Source organism: Choloepus didactylus, chromosome 12 (assembly GCF_015220235.1).
Source record: "Choloepus didactylus isolate mChoDid1 chromosome 12, mChoDid1.pri, whole genome shotgun sequence".
NCBI lineage: Eukaryota > Metazoa > Chordata > Mammalia > Pilosa > Megalonychidae > Choloepus > Choloepus didactylus.
This window is the reverse complement of record NC_051318.1, coordinates 6506554-6526499: the sequence shown is the minus strand read 5'-3', so window position 1 is coordinate 6526499 and position 19946 is coordinate 6506554. Positions and strand designations below refer to the sequence as shown.

Genomic DNA, 19946 nt, shown 5'->3' with positions numbered 1-19946 from the left:
ATGCATCATCTTTTTAGCAATTGAATTCAGTTGGAAGGATATAACAATTAATTCTATGTAAATGACTCCCAAAGAAGTTATCACCACTGTGCCCACTCTTATATTCCATCTCCAAATGCCTGAAAGACTCTTCCAAATGAATATGCTGGGGGGCATCTGATTCAATGTTCTACATCAGAATTCATAATTTTCCCTTCACATTCTACTTACCTGCCTGCATGCTCAATTTTTATTAAAGACATTATCTCTACATGTACCCTGATTTGAAACATTTTTACCTTTGGCTTTTACCTCTTAAAGCTGCCTCCATCCATTTAATCTATTTCCAATTCTTGCAATACTTGGCAACCATCTATTCTTTCTTCTCCAAAGCGTATTCTCAACCAATGGAATAAGAACAGTCTTGTCCAAGGTCTTTTCCACCTTCTCTCTCCTTTTCTTCTGACTCAATACAGGGAACAACAAGGCTCTTGGTGATGGCAGGGCCATGAGAAGAAAGGAACCAAATTCCTGAACACTGCATAAATGTGAATCACCTACTAGCCAAGAACATATGCCTCACATGGTTATGAGAGCAAAAATATAAGCTTCTATTGTAGCTGAGTAATTATTTTGGTTTGTTACAGAAGCCTAGCCTAGCCTAATATGCACACTTACTATGTGGTAAGCACTGTATATGTATTACCTTATTTAAGCTTCAAACTATTATTATTACTAGTTGATGGAAAACAAAATTGGAGCTTATACAGTTCAAGGAATTTGTGCAAAGTCACAAGGACATTTCAGAACCAGGATTCAACCCTAGATCGCCTGATTCCAATGTTCAGTTATTAACTTATAGCCCAATGGTCCCTTCACCTATAATTAAAAAACCACCATCATTTTAAGAATCAAAGCCAGGGTACTATTGTTTGTCTGTCGCTGGACCCTTTCAAGAAATGTTTTCAAAGTTTGGCTTTCTGAAGCACCAAAAGTCTAGTTAACATGGAACCCCCTAACCCTGAATATTGGTAGAAAACAAATTTTATCCGACAAATGTTTAAGGAACAAGGCTTACCAGGTACTACTGTAGACATTGGGTGCCTAATGGTGAAGAAGACATCAGCAATGAGATTATATTAGAGCAGAGAGGATAAGACAATTTCAGAAAGGCATTAGCTGTTCACAACTACTCTGTGAGCACCAAGAGCAGGCATTATTATCCTATGTTACACATGAGGGAACCGAGACATTTGGATTCAGGTTGGTCTGATGTCATACAATGCAGTAACGACAGGGCTAGGAGTAGATTGCTAACAATCTATTCCAAGCAGGGCAAGGATGAGGGGAGATGACGTGCCTAAGTCTCCAGCTGTACCTGCTTTTAAAGGGTCACTGCCAGGATCACCTCACGGCATGTATGAGATTTTCAGCCAGACACATCTGCTTTTCAGGGGTAGGCCAGCAGGTGGGCACTGTGTTCCCCACGTGGTGTCACAGGGAAAGCAGCTGCAAGTGGCTGGCAGGAGCTGTGCTGGCAGGATCCTTCTGCCTTGTGCAAAAGAGAAAGCAGTGGTGCAGGGTCCCACCCATGATTTCTGCAAGTGCATTACAGCAGCGGGCTGAATCACAGCGCTTCATCTTAGTGTCTAAGCACACGGGTCAATTTAAACAAACACCCCATCCTTCTTGATTTGCTGGGTTCACATGGCAAGTGCTACTCTAGAATGGAAAGGAATACCTGACACTCCCCCAGAGGGCTCTTTCCATTCTAAAATGTGATGTGTGCCTGGGTTGTTGTTTCAGAAGTAACTGATTACCAGTGGATGTGTTCACAATTCAGTCACACCAGTTCCCTGCTTTTTTGGCCCTTGGGGAAAAGCCACTTGACCAACTAGTTTCATGCCTATGCGCAATGCAGACAAACATATTTTCATTTTGTTAAGCAAAATAAATGCCCTTCCTGAGGAATGTTCAAGGACCCTTTCACAATGCACACAAACCTTTGCAGCATTAATAGGCCAGGCTGTGCTATAGACACTTCTAATCTTGCTAATTTCCAGAGAGCTGACATAGCAAATGAAGACAAATACAAAAAAAGAATATTCTCTCATCATGAATGTTTCATATAAAGCTGGTTATTCAAAGACAGATACAATGTCTATACACAGATGAGTTCATTTCTAAAATAAAAGCTGGTGAGTGAAATTACCCAGTACAATCACCTTGCCTTTCACTCAATTATAAAACAGAGAGTGCCTGGCTTTCTTTTCTCTGTGTAACTTCAAGAGTGTGGATTTAGCTGCAGTTTTTTTGTTTTACTGTTTATAACACTTAAAGCGGTCACATTCATTCAGAACTTTGCCATCAGTTTGTAGTTATTTCTCCAAAAATTCAATTATAATAAAGAAAAACATATACCAGGGTTTCTCAGCCTCCACATTGTTGGCATTTGGGGCCAGAAAATTCTTTGTTGTGATGGGCTGGCCTGTGCATTGTAGGATGTTTAGCAGCATCCCTGGCTTCTACCCACTAGATGCTTGTAGCACCTCCCCAGTTATGACAATCAAAAATGTCTCCAGATGTTGCCAAATGTCCACTGGGGGAAATGGGAGAGCAAAATTTCCCCAGCTGAGATCCACTGACATACACTGATCATGATATGACTCGATGCACTTTTATTGCTCAGTACTAAAGGAAAAAACATGCAACAATCCATCACAGAGCAGAAGTGCATCCCAGAAACATCTTCAGCTACTCAGCTTCCTAATCCACTTAGAATGATTTAGAATCATGTATGTGAAGACAGGATCCAGGGCCCCATATGTGTGGAGCGGGGCTGATGTTGATGAGAACACATGTAGACAAATTGCTACTCATCCTATGGTTTCTTCCTAGGAAGAAACTGGGATCCAGTTTAGTCCTGGCCAAGTCCAAGAGGAACATGATAATGTCTAGATTTTTAATATCTTTGGCTCCTTTCTGGTTCAGAGGTGTCTGGAGAGATCAGTCTGTCCCAAGCTCAGGCAGCTCAGCTAGGGTCTGACGTGGCCTCAGTGACTTTACCATTGGGTGATTCCTCTGTACCCATATGCTGAAATGAAACTATAGGTTTTTGGGTTTTTAAAAATTAGGCCTAAGAGAAGCTAAGATGGCGGCACAGAGAGGAGTGGAAGACTGTCAGTCCCCCTGGAACAATTCATAAATGACCAAAAAACTAATAAATAACCAGGAATAACTGTGGGGAGACAAACATGACTGTCCACTCATCATCCACCAAACTGAATTGGGAGGAATGCCCGAGATTACAGCATAAAATCTGTAAGTAAAACTGTGGACCCACACCGAGAGCTGAGAGCCAAGAGCCCCTCCCTCATGGAAGCCGCGTGGTGCTAGAGAACAGCACTCTCCAAACAAGCTAGTGTACCTCAGCCCAGCTCCAACTGGAGTTTTAATGTTAACTGCTCAATACAGACAGCAAATCCTCAACAAGCAGACAGAGGCTTTTGGTGACAACTGACCTTGGGAGAGTTAGGGGACATATCTGTCTCAGGATGGGGAGCCCAGAGGATTGGGTGCTATCTCTGGCTGACGAGTGAATCTGGGAGCTTTCTGTCCCTTTCTCTCTCTGAGGATACAGCCTCGGCTGTTTTCAGCCTGCAACACTTTGCAGTAAAGAAAGCCTCAGCCATTTTAAAATCTCAGCACTTTGACCAGCAGAGTCAGAGAAACAAAGAACTTATTGATATGCAGATGACCTCACTGGAGAGGGCATAGTTTCCCAAGAGGAAAGGGAGGGGCCCAGCTCTACTGCCTGCCTTACCAGACCCCAAAGCCTGGGGGAGGAGAGCCACGGGCCACACCCTGTTACACCAGCTGGTGACAGGCTGACAGGTGTACTGCCAGGCAGAAACGCACAGGGTGTGTCAATCCTCTAAGAAAAACCATCAGGGAAACCAGATACTGAATATTTCCTCCTTCTGTGACTTGAGCCTGCTCTCATCTGGGAAAACCTGATTGGGGTGGCCTAGGAGGTCAGATGCCTAGATAAAAGAAAACTACAACCTACACTAAGAAAAACAAAGTTATGGCCCAGTCAAAGGAAGAAATGTACACTTAACTGAGATACAGGAATTTAAACAATGAATGCTGAATTAATTAAAAAAGTTTAGAGATTTGGCGAAAGAGATAAAGGCTATAAAGAAAACACTGGGCATACATAAGGCAGAAATCGAAACTTCAAAAAAACAACTAGCAAAATCTATGGAAGTGAAATGTACAACACAAGAGACGAAAGACACAATGGAAACATACAACAGCAGATCTCAAGAGGCAGAAGAAAACACTCAGGAACTGGAGAACAAAACACCTGAAAGCCTACACACAAAGGAGCAGATGGAAAAAAAGGATGAAAAAATATGAGCAATGTCTCTGGGAACTTAAGGACAAAACAAAGTACAAGAATGTATGTATCATTGGTGTCCCAGAAGGAGAAGAAAAGGGAAAAGGGGCAGAAGCACTCATAGAGGAAATAATCAATGAAAATTTCCCATCTCTTATGAAAGACATAAAATTACAGATCCAAGAAGCGCAGCATACTCCAAACAGATTGATCTGAATAGGCCTACATCAAGACACTTAATAATCAGATTATCTAATGTCAAAGACAAAGAGAGAATCCTGAAAGCAGCAAGAGAAAAGCAATCCATCACATACAAAGGAAGCTTAATAAGACGATGTGCGGATCTCTCAGCAGAAACCATGGAGGCAAGAAATAAGTGGTGTGATACATTTAAGATGCTGAAAGAGAAAAACTGCCAACCAAGAATCCTATATCCAGCAAAGCTGTCCTTCAAATAGGAGGGAGAGCTCAAAATATTTTCTGACAAACAGACAATGAGAGACTTTGTGAACAAGACACCTGCCCTACAGGAAATACTAAAGGGAGCACTACAGAGTGATAGAAGACAGGAATGTGTGGTTTGGAACACAATTTTGGGAGATGGTAGCACAGCAATGTAAGTACACTGAACAAAGATAACTGTGAATATGGTTGAGAGAGGAAGGTTGGGAGCATGTGCGACACCAGAAGAAAGGAGGAAAGATAAAGACTGGGACTGTGTAACTCGGTGAAATCTGGAGTGTTCAACAATTGTGATAAAATGTACAAATATGTTCTTTTACGAGGGAGAACAAGCAAATGTCAACCTTGCAAGGTGTTAAAAATGGAGAGGCATTGGGAGAGGGATGCAATCAACGCAAACTAGAGACGGTAACTAACAGAACCATTATATTATGCTTCCTTTAATGTAACAAAGGTAAATGCAACCAAGGTAAATGCAGATAAGGGGGGGGATAAGGGAGGCGTGTTAGACACTTGCCATTGATGGTGTTTGACTCTTTACTCTACTTTGATTTAAGGTTATCTTTCCTTTTGCTGCTTCCTAGCTGTCATTTTATTTCCTCTTTCTTTTTTCTTTTTCCTTTGCCTCCCTACCTTCATTGACTCTCCCTCCTGCCTTGTGAAAGAAACGCAGATGCCCTTATATAGATAGTGGTGAAGGTGGTGAACACTTAAATATGTGACCATACAGAGAAGCATTGATTGTTTACTTAGGATGGAATGTATGATATGTGAACAAAATCATCTAAAAAAAAAAAAAAATGGTTGATGACGAAACCTCAAGGGCAATATACTGAGTGAAATAAGCCAGACACGTAAGGACAAATATTGCAGGGTCTCACTGATAGGAACTAATTATAATATGTAAACTCACAGACATGAAATATAAGTTACCACGATATAGAATGAGGCTAAAGAATGGGGAGTGGTTGCTTAGTATGAGCAGAATGTTCAACTAGGATGAACTTCAATGGTTGGAAATGAACAGAGGTGTTGGTAGCAAGATGTGAGAACAACTAACAGTGCCGAATGGTGTGTGAATGAGGTGGAAAGAGGAAGCTCAGAGTCATATATGTCACCAGAAGGAAAGCTGGAGGTCAAAAGATGGAAATGTATAAAACTGAATCCTACAGTGGGCGATGTCCATGATTAACTGCACAAATATTAGAAATCTCTTCCATGAACCAGAACAAATGTATGACAATACAACTAGAAGTTAATAATAGAGGGGTATATAGGGAAGAAATATATACCTATTGCAAACTATATACTACAGTTAGTAGTATTTCGACGTTCTTTCATAAACAGTAACAAATGTACTATACCAATACTACGAGCCAACAATTGAGGGGGTTGGTTAGGGATATGGGAAGATTCGAATTTCCTTTTCTTTTCTTTTTCTTTTTTTCGTCTTTCGCTTTATTTCTTGTCTGGAGTAATGAAAAGTTTCTAAAACTTGAACAAAAATTACATGTGGTGATGGATGCACAGCTGTATGACGGTACCAGGGGCAACTGATTGTACACTTTGAATCTTTGGATAATTCTATGGTATGTGAACAAGCTCAATAAAAATTAAAAAAAAAATTAGGCCTAAAATATTGAATATTCAGAGGTATCCTTGGGCTTGCTAGTTGGTTTGCCGAGTCCTCATTTATCAAGTGCATATCTGGTGCCAGGTACAGCGCTAGTTGCAGGATAGAAGATGAGTAGGAAGCCATGAGCTTCAGGGAGAGGGAAGGAGCCTCATTCAGTATTCATGAAGTCCAATACAGTTCTTGTTGTCCACATTTTTTAAAACAAAGAATTAACTCTCAGAGACATTAAGTAATTTGCTCAATTTTACAGAGCTCCTGTCAGAGCTGACATGTGAAGTTGTATCTGTCTGACTCTAAAATGAACACTTTTGAGACACATTTGTAAGCAAATAATTACAATATAATGTGCTAAGTGTATTTGAAAATACATATTTCAGCAATAGCATAGAGGAAGGAGGGGTTAATTCCTCCTGAAGAGTTAGAGGCAGCCTCACTAAGGAGTGGGTACTCACACCAAATCCTTCAGGATAATCGGGAATTATCGCCTTTTTCATCCCTTACTGACTCATTCAAATGATCAACAGTCAAAAGATGTTGCGAGCCAGCTCACACACAGACCTTGCTGAAGTCTGAGGTTGTGGCTGTGCTTCTCAAGGTGCCGTCTCCCGACAAGCATCGTCAGCACATTCTGGGAACTCGTTAGAGATGCCACCTCCCAGGCTCCACCCCAGACCTCTGGAATGTAAATCTTGGAAGATGGAACCCAGGAATTTGTGTTTTAACAAGTCCTCCAGGTTACTCAGATGTAAGCTAAAGTTTGCGGAGCACTGGTCAATTAATTACATAACAATTTATTATATAAAAGATAAATACACTCCAAATTAATGATACAAAGCAGACCTTTCTAAGAGAGGGCCACAAGTGGGTTACAGACATTGGGACCTTGATCCCCTGGTGGGCTTGGGGTAGCCAGAGCCCCAGCTCATGACTTCCAACTGTGACCCGCTTCAGTAATGAACCCCAATGCTGTACAAATAGGACCAGTTTCCATAAGTGCCATAACATGAAAAAGGTTGGGAAGCTGTAATATAGACAATATGTGCAGTCAGATTTCAAAGGAGACAGGAAAACACTTTAGGTTGGAATAGTTAATCACATCTTCTCTTTCTAATTCCACTACACCCACTCAGGTGTGGGCCCTGACTTGAATTAACAGAAGATTTGAATCTCTCCCATATGAGGGAAACAATGTTTTTAGGAATTGGAGAGAATAGAAACAAAAAAATCTGTTTCAGATGGATTGCAGACAAAAATGTGAAAGCTTTTAGAGGAAAACAGGAGAACATTCTTTAGGACCTTGAAGTAGACAAAGCTTTCTTAAAGGACACAAAAGGGACTCACCATAAAAGAAAGAAACTGATAAATTGAAGTATATTAAAATTCAAAACCTCTGTTCATCAAAAGACATCAAGAGTGAAAAGACAAGCCATGGAGTGGGAAAAGATACGTGCATTATATACATGCATCAATAAAAAAAAGATGTTCACATATATCTTTCATATCAATAAGAGGATATCCAATTGACCAATAAATACACAAATTACTGTTCAACATTATTGGTGAGCAAGGAAATGAAAATTAAAATCATGATGAGATTCTACTGCATGCTCAACAGAATAGCTTAAATTAAAAAGACTGACAATACCAAATGAGTGTTGGGAAGGTGGGAGTACAAATTGGTAAAACCACTGTCAGAATTTGTTTGAAGTATCTACCAAAACTGAATGAGTTTGTACTCTAACTTAACAATCCACTCCCATGTGGACCCAGAAATGCATGCATACATATACCAAAGACATAAGTTAGACTATTACTAACAGCTGCCTTGGTAATAGCCCTCAATTAGAAATTATTTAAATATCCACCTACTGTAGAATGGATAAATAAATAATGGAGTATTCATACAGTGAAATACTATTTAGCAATGAGAACCTATGACTCATTCGACAATTTAGATGACTCACATAAAAAGTGTTGAGAGAAAGACGTCATACAAAGAGTACATAAACTATGATTCCATTTATTTGAAGCATGAAAACAGGAGAAACTAATATATGTTGTTAGAAGTATGGGGACGTTAATAAGTAGAAGGGAACACAAAGGAGAGCTTCTGGGGGGACCAGTAACATTCTACTTCTTGATCTAGATGCTGATTATAAGGCTGTCCCAGTTTTTGAAAATTGATCATGGTAGATACTTACAAAATATATACTTTTGAAGAGTATGTTACACCTCATCAAAAAGCTAAAAAAATAAAACTGGATCATTCATCCTCCTCAAAAGTATTCAATCTAAACACACAAGTCAGACTTGTATCCTCTTCCTAGGCCTTCAGTTCTTGCATCCAACACGCCCCCAACCTCTGCTGAGTCAAGAAACTCGTGGTTAATATCTCAATGCCTTGGTTCAGGTTTTATTATGTATTGTCCAGGAACATACAGGCCCTCAGTAAATAACTGATGAAAAACCGAATGAATGAATGAATGGATAACCATAAAATCCTTGTAAGTGGCTACTCTTCCAATTAATTCTTCAAAACAGAGCCAGAGTGATCTCTGGACAACAAAGTCTGATTATGATACTTCCTTGCTTATAAAACTTCATCATAAATTCAAGTTCTTGGCAGGGCCCACACTGCCCCCAGCCCGGCCCCTGTCTTTATCTCTGGATCCACTTTTTGGCCCTTTCACACGCACTCTGCTCTGGCCACTTGGAAGGAACAGCGGCTTCCAGGCTCTTACACCCTTGAACATTTGCCCGCCCCATTTCCCCTTCCCAGAATAATCTTGGTCATTTTGCTAGCTTCTATTCATTCTCTACATTTTAATATGTCATTACCTGATGAGGAAGCATTCTTTGATCATCTCAGGTTGAATCAAGAACTCTGGACTCCAGCATCAATGCATACATGCCTTTGCATAGCAAAAATGGCACCGTGCTCACTGCATTTGTTTACTTGTTGGTCTCTCCTATTACACTGACAGCTTCTTGAGAGTGGGGATCATGTTTTATCTCTGAATCTCTGTACTTAGAGTAATGCCTAGCACATGAAAGGCATATTATTAAGTGAATGAACAGATTCCAAACACATTATACCAGCAAGCACTAGCTTCTTCATTATTATTATTATTACTGCAGTTGTGAAAAGAAAGCAGAAAAATCAGAGGGAAGTAATTTGGTTCTAGATAACTGACAACCTGGTAAGGCAAGCTATGCTTTCATTGTATTAACAGTTTGAAAATATTCATGGTCTACTATATCTTAGACATATTGACATTATCACTCAATGCTCACAATAACCCTGTGTGGAAGATACTGTTATTGTCTCCACATATTATAGATGAGGAAATTGAGGCTCAAGTAGGTTTAGTAACAAGCCTATAATGACTCAGCAGAGTTTGGATGTTGATATTTGAGACTTACAAAGTCATACAATCTTTCCTGATTCCTACACAGGCTGTTTTGCAGGTGCCAAGCTATCTTCTGAAATTACTGACAAGGAACTAAAACCTTCAAACATTTTGCTCAGGTGCCTCCTAAAATTTTTTTCAAAAGCTGTTTATCCCCCTATACTTGTTAATGTTGACATCTAAAATTTTCAATATAAATTTAAATAGCAGTAAAGGATGTAAATCCTGACATATTGTAAATATTACATTTTATAATAAAACTGTTACATTACTTTTTTTAAAGATGTGTCCAATGGAGTCTAAATTCCACAACAATTTGATTTCCACCATCACCCAATTAATAATGAAGTCAAGTAAAAGGTCAAATGACAGATTAGGAAAAAAAAGATTTAAGTTTATCATATTCAAAGGGTTATACTGTAATATATAAAGAGCTTCTAAAAATAGATTAAGAGTAGAAACTAAGATGGCGGCTAGCTGAGACAGGGCGAAAAAAACACCTCCGTGAAAAACACTAGCTAAAAACCAGAAAGTGACCTAGAATACCGGTTACAGCGATGCACCAGCTGGGCGAGGGCTCCTAGCTCCAGAGGGGCCGTATACTTGGTGAAATCGGGAGTCAGCAATCTGAAACGAGTGAGTGAGCTGGCTGGAAGACCCGCAGCCACGCGGCGGGCTGGGGAAGCCAGGGTTCAGCATTTGGAGACCAGCTGGCTCTTTTAAAAAGAAAAAAAAAAAGGAGCGGCTCCAGTAGCAATTGTGGGAACCATGCAGCAAAACACAGCAAGAGGGGGCTGGGCCGGCCTCTTGATGTCTGGCCAGAAAGATAGCCCGCAGCAGATACCCTTGGGATTGGGGGAATGGAGGGGAGAGCTGGCAGCAGAAAGAAACCCTGTGGCTAGCAGCTGGCCCCCTGGAGGGCTGGATAAACTCCTGCCCGGGGCCGTGCCCACAGCCCAGAGCCCCGCCAGTTGTCCCGGAACTGGGAAGGAGGAACTGTGCGAGGAGGAAGGGGCTGAGACGCCCCGCTCAGCCATTTTTGCTTCAGGTTGGGAGTGCGCCAAAGCACGGCCCAGTGTCCTGGGGCTTCCCTTGAGGGACGGCGCACACTGATGACGTAGCACGGCATTCCCTCGGCTGAGCTCCTGGAGGATCGCGGCTGGAAGGGGGAACCCGCTTGGAGAACCCAGGGACGCTACGCCAAGTCCAGTGGTTTATGGATCAGCGAGAGAGAGGGTCTGAGGCTGAACTGAAATAAAGGCTTAGACTCTTGCGGTGGCCTTGAATCTCAGGGATCCTGGGAGATTTGAACATTAGAACTGCCCTTCCTCCCTGGCCACCCGTACACACGCCCCACATTCAGGGCGGACAGCTCCAGCAACACACCCAAACTGAGTTCTCCAACTGAACCCATAAGAATCATTTCCCCACACAATGCGGAAACAAGGTTGAGAACTGACTTGAGGGATATAGGTGACTCACAGACGCCATCTGCTGGTTAGTTAGAGAAAGTGTCCGTCACCAAACTGTGTTCCTGAAAAATTAGATCGATATCCCTTTTTCTTTACAACTTGACAGAGCCCTATCAAGCAAAACAAATACCAAAAGGACAAAAACAGCAGAAAATCTTAACGCATATGATAAAACCAGAAGATATGGAGAATCCGACTCCAAACACACAAATCAAAATATCGGAAGATACACTTGATCTAGTTTGCTAATGCTGAGGAATGCAAAATACCAGAGATGGATTGGCTTTTACAAAAAGGGGGTTTATTTGGCTACACAGTTACAGTCTTAAGGCCATAAAGTGTCCAAGGTAACACATCAGTAATCGGGTACCTTCACTGGAGGATGGCCAATGGCATCCAGAAAACCTCTGTTAGCTGGGAAGGCATGTGGCTGGCATCTGCTCCAAAGTTCTGGTTTCAAAATGGCTTTTTCCTAGGACGTTCCTCTCTAGCAAGCTTGCTCCTCTTCAAAACATCACTCACAGCTGCACTCTGTTCCTTCTCTTTGAGTCAGTTCATTTATATGGCTCCACTGATCAAGGCCCACCCTGAATGGGTGGGGCCACGCCTCCATGGAAATATCCCATCAGTTATCATCTACAGTTGGGTGGGGCGCATCTCCATGCAAACAACCTAATCCAAATGTTCCAACTTAATCCCCACTATTATTGTCTGCCTCACAAGATTGCATCAAAGAATATGGCCTTTTCTGGGGGACATAATACATTCAAACTGGCACATTCCACCCCCTGGACCCCAGAAAAACATATTCTTTCCAAATACAAAATACATTCATCCCATCACAATATCACAAAACTTAAATCATTTCAGTAACAAAAGTTAAGTACAAGATCCCATTAAAATCAATTATAAGCATGGCCAGTCCTAAGGCATAATATTCCTTTAGCTGTGGATCTGTGAACTTAGAACAAGTTATGTGCTCCCAATATACAAAGGACAGACATTCATAGGATAAATGTTTACATTGCCATAAGGAGAAACAGTAAGGAAAACAGGGTTAACGGGACCAAAACAGTTCCTAAAACCTGCAGGACAAACTCCATTAGATTTCAAAGTCTGAGAGTCATTAACAGAACAATGTTGCATCCTTGGGGCTTGAGAGAGCGGGAATCTAACCCTTCCTAAAGGCCTTTGTGGCAGCCCTTTCCTCTCCAAATGCTTGGGTGAGTGCTCCAACATATCCACACATTGGAGAGACCACCTTCTTGGCCCCACCCTCCTCAAATATCGGGGCAGCTCCCGGATTCCCTTCCATCTCCGGGGCACATGCTCAACCCTTTCAGAACACTGTGGTGGCAGCCAGGCTCTCCCCAATTCCCTGGGAATGTGCTCCACCCTCTTTGGGGCCTGGGGTGGCAAAACATTTCCTGAGCATCGAGGCGGAAGGCCCGTCCTCAACCTCCAGGGCAAACTCACCCTTTCCATGTGTGTAGGCTGCTCCGCTCTCCCAGCCCGAGACCTCTTGACTCCAGACCTCAACCTCCATGGCTCGGTCTTTGAAGAAATTTTTCCTTCAATTTGTTCCTTGTCTGTCTTCTCCAGTACAGACTGGCAATGGCTCTGTCTGTAAAAATCTCGCAAAAATTCTGTTGGCTTCGCATGAAGCATGCAGGGCTCAAAGCCATCAGACAATAGGACTTTCCACAAATCCTTTCTGGATAATTCCATCTCCAATCTTGGCTTGTACTGAAATGGCGGCTGGGTTCCATGTTTGGTTACATTCTCACACTGGGCTGTAGCTTCTGGGATTCCATCCCCTGGAAGCCTGTAATTTTCCAAGCCATCAGCTTCTGGTTTCTTTGAACCCAAGAGTTCAGTTGTAAGTCTCTCTCTCTCCGCTCGCATTTTACTACAAGCTGCAAGGAGAAGCCAGGGTACATCCTCCACACGTAGTCTGGAGATCTCCTCAGCTAAGTATTCCAGGTTGTCGCTTTCAAATTCTTCTTTCCATCTGACACCAGGACTCAATTTTGCCAAATTCTCTGCCATTTTAAAACAAGGATCGCCTTTCTTCCATTTTGCAACAACACATTCATCATTTTGGTTCAAGGCCGCATCAGAAGTATCTTTAGAGTTCATATTTCCACAAAGAGTCTCTTCAAAGCAGTTTAGGCCTTTTCTGACAAGCTCCTCACAATTCTTCCAGAATCTTCCCCTTATCCATTTAAAAAGCCGCTTCAACATGTTTGGTATTTGCAAACTCAGCAGCAAAAGCACCCCATTTCTCTGGTACCAAAATCTGTTCTAGTTTGCTAATGCTGCGGAATGCAAAACACCAGAGATGGATTGGCTTTTATAAAAAGGGGGTTTATTTGGCTACACAACTACAGTCTTAAGGCCATAAAGTGTCCAAGGTAACATATCAGTAATCGGGTACCTTCACTGGAGGATGGCCAATGGTGTCCAGAAAACCTCTGTTAGCTGGGAAGGCATGTGGCTGGTGTCTGCTCCAAAGTTCTGGTTTCAAAATGGCTTTTTCCTAGGACGTTCCTCTCTAGCAAGCTTGCTCCTCTTCAAAACATCACTCACAGCTGCACTCCGTTCCTTCTCTTTGAGTCAGTTCATTTATATGGCTCCACTGATCAAGGCCCACCCTGAATGGGTGGGGCCACGCCTCCATGGAAATATCCCATCAGTTATCGTCTACAGTTGGGTGGGGCGCCAGTTGGGTGGGGCGCATCTCCATGCAAACAATCTAATCCAAACGTTCCAACTTAATCCCCACTATTATGTCTGCCTCACAAGATTGCATCAAAGAATATGGCATTTTCTGGGGGACGTAATACATTCAAACCGGTACAACGCTATACCTTGCAAAATTAATCAAAGAACTACAATCGAGGAATGAAAACATGGCAAAGGATTTAAAGGACATCAAGAAGACCATGGCTCAGGATATAAGTGACATAAAGAAGACCCTCGAAGAGCATAAAGAAGACATTGCAAGAGTAAATAAAAAAATAGAAGATCTTATGGAAATAAAAGAAACTGTTGGCCAAATTAAAAAGACACTGGATATTCACAATACAAGAGTAGAGGTAGCTGAACAACATCTCAGTGTCCTAGAAGCCCACAGAACAGAAAATGAAAGAACAAAAGAAAGAATGGAGAAAAAAATCAAAAAAATCAAAATGGATCTCAGGGATACGACAGATAAAATAAAACGTCCAAACTTAAGACTCATTGGTGTCCCAGAAGGGGAAGAGAAGGATAAAGGTCCAGAAAGAGTATTCAAAGAAATTGTTGGGGAAAACTTCCCCAACATTCTACACAATATAAATACACAAAGCATAAATGCCCAGCGAACTCCAAATAGAATAAATCCAAATAAACCCACTCCAAGACATATTCTGATCAGACTCTCAAATACTGAAGAGAAGGAGCAAGTTCTGAAAGCAGCAAGAGAAAAGCAATTCACCACATACAAAGGAAACAACATAAGACTAAGTAGTGACTACTCAGCAGCCACCATGGAGGCGAGAAGGCAGTGGCATGACATATTTAAAATTCTGAGAGAGAAAAATTTCCAGCCAAGAATACTTTATCCAGCAAAACTTTCCTTCAAATTTGAGGGAGAGCTTAAATTTTTCACAGACAAAGAAATGCTGAGAGTCTTTGCCAATGAAAGACCTGCCCTACTTCAGATTCTGAGGGGAGCCCTGCTGGTGGAGAGACAGGGAAAGGAGAAAGAGATACAGAGAATTTTAATAGACATATATAGTACCTTACATCCCAAATCACCAGGACACTTACTTTTCTCTAGTGATCACAGATCTTTCTCCAGAAGGGACCATAAGCTGGGACATAAAACAAGCCTCAAGAAATTAAAAAAAAAAAAATGAGTATACTGAAAGCACATTCTCCAACCACAATGGAATACAAATAGAAGTCAATAATTTTTGAACTGTAATTCCACTAGTTACTTCCTACATGATATAAAATACACAAACTCTAAGGACAAATCAGTGGTTTTGAACTCAATGTAAAATATGTAATTTTAGACAACTATATAAAGGTGGGGGAATGAAGGACTATAGGAACATAGTTTATGTGTCCTATTGAAGTGAAGGTGGTATCAAAGAAAAACAAGATTGATATGGAGTTAAGAGGTTAATTTTAAGCCCCACAATAAACACAAAGAAATTATCAGAGAATATAACCATAGAGATGAAAAGTAGAGTTTGAGTTAAGAGAAATGGGGGAAGGGGCAATGGGGAGTTAAGAAATGAGTGTAGGGTTGCTGTTTGAGGTGAAGGGAAATTTCCAGCAATGGATGGTGGGAAAGAGCATTTCAACATTCTAGATGTGATTAATCCCACTAATGGAAGGCTAGGGAGGGGTTGGAATGGGAAGATTTAGGCTGCATATATGTCTCCACAATTGAAAAAAAAAAAAAAACAGTCTAACTAGATGACAATTGAATGCTAAGGATGAACTTGGATGGGACTGGAGGATAGAGGACAGGTGGCTTAAAGGGACACAGGTGAGACATAAGGAAAAGGAAATATAGAATGTAAGCTTTGTATCATTGTTGAATCTATTGTACTTCTTAGCTGCGCTTAATGGGATTGCATAAAAGAATGTTCTTGTTCATGGGAAGTGTATACATGAATTATAGTGTATGCTTAAGGATGTGTGCAGCTAGCTCTCATATGTTCAGAAGACAGAGCAATAGATGATGGATGATAGATAGGGAGGGAGGGATGGAGGGAGGGAAAGAAATAGCGATGTGACAGCATGTTAAAGTTGGTGGATGGAGCTATCAGGGGAGGGGGGTCAGGGTATGATGGAATTCTGTGAATGGGGCTAGTATTGTTTTTGCAACTGTTCATATAACTTTGAATTTATTCCAAAATAAAAATAAATAAATAAATAAATAGATTAAAAAAACAATTCTATAGAAAAATGGACTACAGAAATGGACACAAGTCACAGAAGAATGGCTCACAACACAAATGCCTTTTAACCATATGAAATGATGACCAACCTTGCTCATAATAAGATAAATGAACATGAAAACTATACTGAGATACTCTTTCTAACCTATTTGAAACAACTCCAAAAGTTTCTCAGCCTTCTCTGTTGGCAAGAGGAAAGAGGCACTGCATAGATTGCTGGTGGAAATGCAAATATGGTATATATAACCTTTATGAAGGCATATTTAACAACCAATGTATTTATCCTTGGATTCAGCAATTCATTTATTCTACTTATTTCGAAGATACACAAGCAAAAATGCAAAAAAAAAAAAAAAAAGACATTCGCACATTGCATTGCAGCATTATTTACAAAAGCAAAAGACTGACAACAACTCAAATGTACATCAGTAAGGGACTGTCTGAATAATCATGGAACATCCATGCAATGGAGCACTATGCTGTTAAAAAATGAAATAAAGAACCTCTATATACAGTAGGATAAACTGTCAAATGAAAAAAGCAAGAGAGGAAAAGGGGTGGTATGAGCTATATATAATTTTAACTAACAATAGAAGAATAGTCTATAAAATTTTTAAAAATGGTTACCTTTTGAAGGAGGAAGGAAACAGGGTAAAAGGAACAGGATAGAAGCTAGAACTCCCTTCCGTTAGGAACCATTTAATATCTTACAGAACTATAGAACAACATTAAATTTTAAGGGAGAAATCCACACACACACACAAAATGAACAGAAATAAGTATCCAGGTGATATAATCATAGGAGACAGGAACTAGACAAAATGACTTACAAAAATGTCAATGAAAATGAAAATAACAGATTTAAGATCAAAGCAGAAAAGTAAAAATGCTGTAGCACTGAATTTAAATTTAAACTCTATGTATGAACACGTGATTATTTTGTCTTGAAAAGCACATTTTACACATGTATATACTTCCTGTATCTATCCACTGGGAAAGCCTAGAAACAATGACTACCAGGTAACAATGAGAACCCGTGGAAACTGTATTGTGCTTTCCAATACCATTTCCACTGAAAGGAAACAGAGCTCCTTAAAGAAATGACTGACTTCAGGTCTGGAGCACAAAATATTTATAATAAGCTTGAAAGGTCTTGTCAAAACTGAAAGCAAGGAAGCTGTTAAAAAATCATGAGGGGCAAAAGAACTGGGTGCCAACTTCGATAGGCTCCCAGTGGCCAAGATGGTGAAATTTGAGTAAATAAACATAATAAAGGCAACAGATTACAGCACATCCAATACTTTAAAGCAAGGGGTTCTTAAGGAAACTGAAAACAACAACAACTAGTTGCTAACTGCTGGAGGATGACAATGGACAAACTCATTACTTAGAAAACAGGCAAATGAAAAAAAATCAAGCATCGATCTTGCCTTTCCTATATGAATTGCACTACAATGCAACCAATAGTAGAACAGTTAATAAAGACAGAATGATTGAATCAGGACATCACCATTCTGCAGCTGTTAGTGAAATAACAGATCTAGGCCTTGATTAACCTTGATGTTAGGCTGCTAACATCACAAAAAGGGTGATAACTGATATAAGATGATTCCTAATACAAGAAGATGACGAAGAAGTAGTTTTACAAAAAATATTGTACCACCATCTATTTATGCTTCCAGATTCAATTACCAATTTACAGGAAATACAGAGGACAGGGGAACACGTTAAATGCAGTCATCAACACCAGTCTGTGTGAAACTATCTAGAAGAGACCACCCAGTTTCTTCAACAGATAATTTGACAAGAAAAAATATTAAAGAGAGAGAGAGATGAAGGTCAAAGTTATATGCTAAAAGAGACTTACGATTCAATTCTAATATGTAGACTTTATTTGGATTATGATTTAAATATAGTGTTTTTCTATATTTAAACATTTCTGAGACAATCAGAACTGTAAGCACTTATTGGATATTTGATGATATAAAAACAATGGATAATTTTAGGTGTGATCATGACACTATGGTTTTGTTTTTAAAACTCCTTATCTTTTAGCACTGCACCCTGAAATATTTACTGATGCAATGGCACAATGACGAATTTTCTTGAAAATGATATAAGTGGAAGAGAGGTGGTTGGGAGGGGAGGTAAAGCATGAGTTTCACTATGAATTGGTAATTGTAGAAGACAGGTAATGGGTACCTGAGAGTGCACTGTTGCTCTTCTATCTACTCTTGTACGTGTTTACAATTTTTCATAATGAAAAGATAAAAACATTCATTAACAAGCTTTTTTTTAACTCTCAGAAACATAATAGTATTCCAGTTTTTCCTTGAAATTATATTTCCATTCCACTTGCCCATCAGAATTTTATCCTAATGTAATAGAGATAAATAAAAAGCATTTTGCTGATCACCCTTTCATTATCTTCAACAAAAATAATTATATAAACAGAAATTTTTTATTTTAAAATTTTGATTTTAAAATTCCAATTTTAAAAATTTTCCTGTAATGATACAGCTCCAAGTATTAGAAAATTTCTTCTGAGTTTAATAAAGAGAATTATTGATTAAACTTTTAAAATAAACATTAAAATGTTGATAAATAATCATCAAAGATAAAGTAAAATTGTATTTAAATGTATCTCTTAATGTGGCAAATGGAGAAAGTTTATGGACACCTGATTAAGGGAGGCTTTGTATTTTTAACTGTTCAGACAAATATATAAAATGCAAGCAGGACTCAAAGTAACCTAAGAAATCTGCAGATTAGACATAATCTAACATAGAAAGGTTTTTGACAAGGATTCTCACAGTGGTTTGTATTTTTTAAATGCATTTTTATTTTATTTCATTTTGTGTTGAGCAGATGGGAGGAGAGGCAGGATATCAGATGGGGGGGCAGGAGGTTGGATGGGAGGGGGCAGGAGGTCAGATGGGAGGGGAGGCAGGAGGTCAGATGGGAAGGGGGGCAGGAGGTCAGATGGGGGGAGGAGGTCAGATGGGAGGGGGCAGGAGGCCCGAATGGAGGGGGGAAGGAGGTCAGATGGGGGGGAAAGCAGGAGGTCAGATAGGAGTTGGGGCAGAAGGTCAGATGGGAGGCAGGCGGTCAGATGGGAGGGGGGCAGGAGGTCAGATGGTGGTGGCAGGAAGTCAGATGGGGGGGGAATTAGGATGTCAGATGGGAGGGGAGTTAGGAGGTCAGGTGGGAGGGGTGGCAGGGGGTCAGACGGGAGGGAAGAGAATGCTGACCTCACAGCTGAGGAAAGGATATGCATTGGCTTGCCAACCCCCTTGGGCTCCATCCTGCTCTGGGCTTGGGTTTGCACTGCAGGAAGCCTTCGGAGCCCATTTCCTTACCGACTTCCCCAACGGCACCTCCCCGGCAGGGAGGTCACAGGAGCCGGATGCCCAGTTCATGATGCTCTTGGGAGTAGGTGGGAATGGGTGGGAGTGGGTAGGAGTGGGTGGGAGGGCCCACTGATGATCCAGGTCAACTAGAACCACCCAGAGTACCTTTAAGATAATAACATTTGAGAATAAATTTTAACAAAATTAAAAATCTAGAACAGCTGTGAGTCTCCCAGGACCTTTGATCTAAACATACCCTCATAGGTGGTTGCAAAAG

The 19946-nt window shown here is 40.6% G+C and overlaps 1 long non-coding RNA gene across 5 annotated transcripts in view; it reads right to left on the bottom strand.

The window, feature by feature from the left end:
* The window catches only part of LOC119507057, a 117714-nt gene that overhangs the window by 48314 nt on the left and 49454 nt on the right, over nucleotides 1-19946 (bottom strand). The window contains exon 1 of one of the 5 annotated variants that reach the window (XR_005211120.1): nucleotides 9318-9749. The exons of 3 other annotated variants lie outside the window; for them this stretch is intronic. This is a non-coding gene — a long non-coding RNA (uncharacterized LOC119507057). Of the gene's footprint in view, nucleotides 1-9317; nucleotides 9750-19946 lie in introns of those variants that run through there. One more of the 5 variants, XR_005211123.1, reaches the window with a different exon arrangement.